The following is a 6,000-nucleotide window of genomic DNA, read 5'->3' on the forward strand; positions in this document are numbered from 1 at the left end:
ATAGAACATGCAAGCTAGGATCTCCTTCCGACTCATCATAAAGTTCAAAATCGGGTTGTTTGAAGTCGGGATGGTGGTAAGCTTCCTGAATGTCGGAATTTGAAATTAAAACTTATCAAGTACACCATCATCGGGATCGTTCCAAGTTTTTCATTCTTACATCCCTCGACTCTCTATCGTTAAGTTCTTTTGCAATCAACTCTTTCAACTGTTGTTCTGTTAGAGTTAAAGTATTGGCTCGAACAACTGGACGCCCCCGGTCATACCCATGTGGAGAAGGATACCTTCCATTATCTCTTATTGGAGTTAGAAATCTTTTGATGGTTGTAAAATATAACAATCGTAAACTCGGAGCCGATGATTGTCTTTGTCTTTGTCTATCCCTGTAAGCAGCCTATCTAGGCCGGTAGTCACCCTTGGCCGGGTGGTCGGTATAATTATACCACTTCTCCATGTTTTGTTGCTCTTGTCTGGGATGCCCGCCTTCCTAGTCATGTCGGACATATCTCGGATGGCGATCTTCCCTGAAATTGCTTCTTAGAGGCAAATCTTCCATTTGAGATCGGACATGTCTAGGGTAGTAGTTATCCCTGCCAATCCGATTCTCCCCATAAGTACGGGTAATAGGGTCATTACTCTTAGAGTGTGCACTGGTTGATTGTGTTTGAGAAATAACACGTTGTTGACGACGATGAAGTGGATCTTCAAGACGGTCCCATACACTGGAATGGCCTGCGTCCCTTCGTGGTCGCCCGATGTTGTTGAATTTCTAGCCTCGTCCACCGGCCTTTGCCTCTTTGCCAGCTTCCTTCTAAAGTTCCTATTTTAAATTCTTGACTCGTCGTAACTCATGCTCAACCATATTAGGAGTGGCGGTAGCGGAGGCGGTGGTTGTGGCGGTGGCGCTGCTACGGTTGGATGTTGAGAATTGATCTTACCACTAGGAGCAACTTGATTGTTCAACGGTTCTTGCATTGGCCAATTTGAATTTCGAGGGTTGCAATTCCTATTAGCAGGAGGAATATGTTGACTATTTGGTCTGCTTCTTGTGCTTACCATCTTGATTATTTCACGTGATAATGAATTCTAAATTCCCCACAGACGGCGCCAATTATGTTTCGGCAGTAAACTGCTTCAACACAACGAGAGCAATGGTAAAGAACACACTAAGAAACGGAGGAATTTGATGTTGGGGGAGATGAAACTGAACCAAGATAATGGCTGCCTACGTACCCAAGATCTATTCTCTAGGGATCAAGTTTCCACGTAGTTCCTTATGAAAAATAGTTTGGTATTTATATAGGTAGAGTAGAGAATCCTTGTAACTCAAGTAATCTTGTTGCTTGAGTAATTGTGATAGAATATAACTGTCAACTGATAATTATCTTTTTGATAAGAAATGAATCTGGACATAAATCAATGCACATTAGTGGCAAGCCATGTGGCTAAGGTTCAGCCTTAGACACATGAGTTAATGGGCCTGTACATTGATCCATGATATTGCAAATTGGGCTTTAGCCCTGTTGATTAAATGAATAAAATAGAGACCCTTACTAATGGACGTTTGCCACGTAGGTGGGGGTCGAAACAGATCATTAGACTATCATTGAATAAATAATAATAATAAGAAGACATAATGAAAGAACTACTTGATAAAAAATAACTTGAATCGTATTAATGATGGTTAGGCTAATAAAATATAAACTAGGTTTAGACTAAAGAAAAAAGGTAAAAGTTAAGAGATAGGAGATGAGAGAGTTAGAGTTTTGCCTTAGCCTTCTTTATATAGGAGAGGGCTAGATTTACAATTTAGTGCATGGGCTTTGGAGCTATGTTTTGGGCCACTAAATCAAACCCAAAACCTAATTACTTAAGTCCAAAAAGGGTTTCTCTGCTAGATATTACTATAATAGCTTTTTCATCCACTTTTATTTCTCTGATTGGATCACGGCTTAGACCATTAGAAAGCTCTTTCTGAGCCGATAGTTTTGACATATAATAGGCCCAATTCCGAAGTCTGAGTCCAAAGATAAGGCTTGTAGAAGTTCTGTTGACTTTTATGTTCTATTTCTGCTCACGTTGATTTTGACTTTTCAATTTTGACTGAGATTTAAAAACGCTTTTTCTTCTTAAAACTTGGGCTTTAACCATAGACACTAGTAGAAAAAAGGTTTTTTTCTACTATTTTAAAATGTTATTTGTGACTGCTATGTTTGAAACGGTCACAAATGAAAAAGGGTTTTCTATTTGCATTTTTAAAAAGTTTTTAGTTAGATTTTATTACTATTTGCAATTAGTGTTACCCCACTAAATCAAACCCAAAACCTAATTGCTTAAGTCCAAAAAGGGTTTCTCTGCTAGATATTACTATAATAGCTTTTTCATCAAATGATTGGATCACGGCTTAGACCATTAGAAAGCTCTTTCTGAGCCGATAGTTTTGACATATAATAGGCCCAATTCCGAAGTCTGAGTCCAAAGATAAGGCTTGTAGAAGTTCTGTTGACTTTTATGTTCTATTTCTGCTCACGTTGATTTTGACTTTTCAGTTTTGACTGAGATTTAAAAACGCTTTTTCTTCTTAAAACTTGGGCTTTAACCATAGACACTAGTAGAAAAAAGGTTTTTTTCTACTATTTTAAAATGTTATTTGTGACTGCTATGTTTGAAACGGTCACAAATGGCAGAAAAGGGTTTTTGTGACTGTTTTAAAAAAGTTTGGGTTTGTTAGATTTACACCCCCCCCTATTACTATTTGCAATTAGTGTTACCCCGTTTTCAAAAATATTAGTGATACCTCCCCAATTGCAAGATCCAACGGTTACGAGATGAATTTTTTTTTCAGATGAAGAAATCTAACCGTTGGATCACTCAAATGGGGTATCACTAATATTTTTGAAAACGGGGGTGTAACACTAATTGCAACTAGTAATGGGGGGTAAGTCTAACTAACCCAAAAAGTTTTTCGTGACATGTATTTTCAAAACGGTCACCAATATGGTATTTTTCTAAAGACGGGAGTATATGCGTGGAGAAATATTTGTTTTGAACTATTAAAAGGGGAGTTGTAGACATTTTTATTTTTATTTAATTTGTATTTTATTTATTTTTTTTTGTGGGCTTTTAATTGAGTTTGAAACAACAATCACATAATTGGTATATATTAATTGTCACTGTTAAAAACTGCTGAGGTAAGAAATTAGAAACAAGAGCCCACGATTCACGACTTGAAAAAATTCTAGACTTGCCCACACACTAACTCCCCACCTCTTTTAAAAAAAAAAAAAAAAAAACTCCCGACTTTACACCATTACGGTATCAAAATTCCACCCCTCTTATCAAAAAACAAACAAAAAAACTTTCATTTTTTTCAACGAAGAAATAGGATTGCGACCGGTGTTCTGATCTTGGTTACAAAAAGGATTGCTTTGCAACGATCAATTGAACCATATTAGTTATTCTTATCTTTATCTTCTCCTATTTTCCTTGTTATGGTTTCTTTCTATTAAATTAGAGCATTTGATTCTGGATTTCATCTCCAGCACTTCATTCATTGGCAATCAACACTTACTCCCACTCTCTTCATTTCTTCTTCAAATTCGAAGGTATGGTTGGTGAGATTTATGGTAGTCTAAAAGCTTAAGTACGATACTGCAGATTGTGTAGAACCCTAGCCAGAGCATGAGGCTTCAAGGTTCTTGCTTTGGGTGGGTTTGTGATTCCTTTTCATTTTCACTTATTCCCCGTTTTTCTTTTCATTCACAATATCGCTGCTTATCGTTTTAACTATGTGATGTACCTTTAATTAGGTTGCTATAATGGTAATTCTTGGAAGTTTGAAAGCTAAATTGAAAAACTGAATTTGGTTGTTTTTTAATTTTTTTAAGTTCTTTTCTTGGTTAAATTGGTTTTAATTGTATAACAGGAAGTCTGCCACAGTTTCGATCGATGATTTTTATTTAAATGCAAAGGATCAGGTAAAGATACTTGCAGTTCTTATATACATTCTTTTCTCTGTCTCTGTTTTCTAAATGCAATCCGTATACATTGCAGGCTAAGATGAGGGAGCAAAATCCAGGAAATACTCACTTGGAGGTATCTATATGAACACTCCCAATCCTTGTATACGTGTAACTATGATGATTTTTTTGTTTTATATGTGAATTTGCATTCTCAGTTATGAGGAAATGCTGGAAGCCATGATCTACCATTATCAGTTGAAACACTTCAGGGTCTAACTAAAATGACTAAAAGGGTAATGCTCCCTACATGCTTGTTAATTATGTACTTCGTGATTAGTTCCGATCTACTAATTCAATTACAAAAGTTCAAATTGGTATCTTCTATAGACACAGATCTTTCAAGTATTAACTCTATGCTATGCTTATGATATTTAGGTATGAAGATGAAGCTATCACGATATAATAAAGTAAGTACTAACAAACAACACTATTGTTGTTTGCTTTATTGATACATCATTTCAACATTACTTATTCATGAATTCTTCTCAGTAGTGCATATGGTGGGAAGGGAGACATAGCCGATCCTTCAACATGGCCGAGGTTAAAGGGCCACTAATGGTAAGAATAGCAACATGCAAGACTTTTATGTAAATTTGAATTTCATCATGCCTGTTATGCTCACATCTTTTTGCTCTTTGGGTGTCAATACAGGTTGTATTGTTCGAAGGTTGGATGCTTGGTTTTAAACCCATTCCAATTGAAGTTGTTAAAAGCTGTCGATCCAGGTAAGGAGTCTTTGAGATTAGGTTGACATTAAAAGTAACTTCATTGTGTTAGTGCATATAGGAGCGAGAACACTTTCAACATGTTAATGCAAATGGATTTTGATTAGAATTATGCTTCACTTTCCGGTGGAGGTTGTAAACAGAAACCTTGAAGCTTATTATGATGCATGGGACAAGTTCATTAATGCTTGGATAGTTATCAAGAATAAGGAGCCAAGCTGCGTCTACCAATGGGGATTACAGGTATGGTTAAATCCTTCGAAAACTTATTTAAACCTTTGGGCATTAGAACATTATTTTCAGCATTGTGAACATAAGTTCGTGGTTACTTTGCGGTGCGAGATTGCTATGAGAGAGGAAGGCAAACCCGAGAATGTCCGATGAGGACGCGATCATTCGCAACTGCTTTTATTTAAGTCCTGGCTTGATTGAATTATGAATGCCCGAACGTTATTGTCTCAAAGCTGCAATGATCACCTGATTGAAAACTTTCTTGCTCTGGATTTTTGTCGTCCTAGATTTTGGAAGTGTTAATTTGTGCCGGGTTTAAGACACTTTTTTTCTGCAAATTTTGTAGGTTAGGGACTTTGTTTCACGCTACTTTCCAGCATACAAGGCTTATCTTCCCGCACTGTACTCCGAAGGACTGCTTGGTTTTGATCCAGAGCATCTCTTAGTTGTTGATATTGACGACAAAAGAAATCCCATCCTAGGAAACTAGCTGACAGCAACTACTTAGAAGACTAAAGTCAGAATTGGAGACTATTTTTTATTTTTTATAATGCGTATGAGCATTATTTTAACATCCATTTTAGAATTTGTTAAATGTAAAGGTTAAATGTGCAAAAAGAAAGTTTATATCATACATTGAATGTTTAGTCATTAAAATTAGCGCTGCCATTCCCATTCACATTAATGTTTGCTTAAATTTTTTAAGATAAATAATTGCCCAAACGTAGTAAGTGATTTTGCCTTGTTCATTACTTTGGAAATGTACTTTTCATTTGTTTCACATGGTGATTCTTGATCTTGGCTAGGTTAAATACGAAAAAATTTCACTTTAGGATACAATAGTATTGACGTACACTCGCTAACTGTTTTGCATGCAGGATGAATATGAGAATCAAGTTGTGGAGGGAGCTATACTGAGGGTAACATAGTCCTCATCTTGTTGGGTACTATGAAATACTATAGTTATGCTAGAGGTGTAGGCTATTAGCAAGGATGCGAGTTTGTTGGCTTCATCCAAGAAT

General features: G+C 36.4%; 1 pseudogene; it reads left to right on the forward strand.

Moving 5' to 3' along the window:
- The first annotated feature begins 3,681 nt into the window (after nucleotides 1-3,681).
- Nucleotides 3,682-5,645, forward strand: LOC147477834 (D-glycerate 3-kinase, chloroplastic-like; annotated as a pseudogene).
- The last annotated feature ends 355 nt before the right edge of the window (nucleotides 5,646-6,000 follow it).

Source organism: Coptis chinensis, chromosome 9 (assembly GCF_015680905.1).
Source record: "Coptis chinensis isolate HL-2020 chromosome 9, ASM1568090v1, whole genome shotgun sequence".
Taxonomy (NCBI): Eukaryota; Viridiplantae; Streptophyta; class Magnoliopsida; order Ranunculales; family Ranunculaceae; genus Coptis; species Coptis chinensis.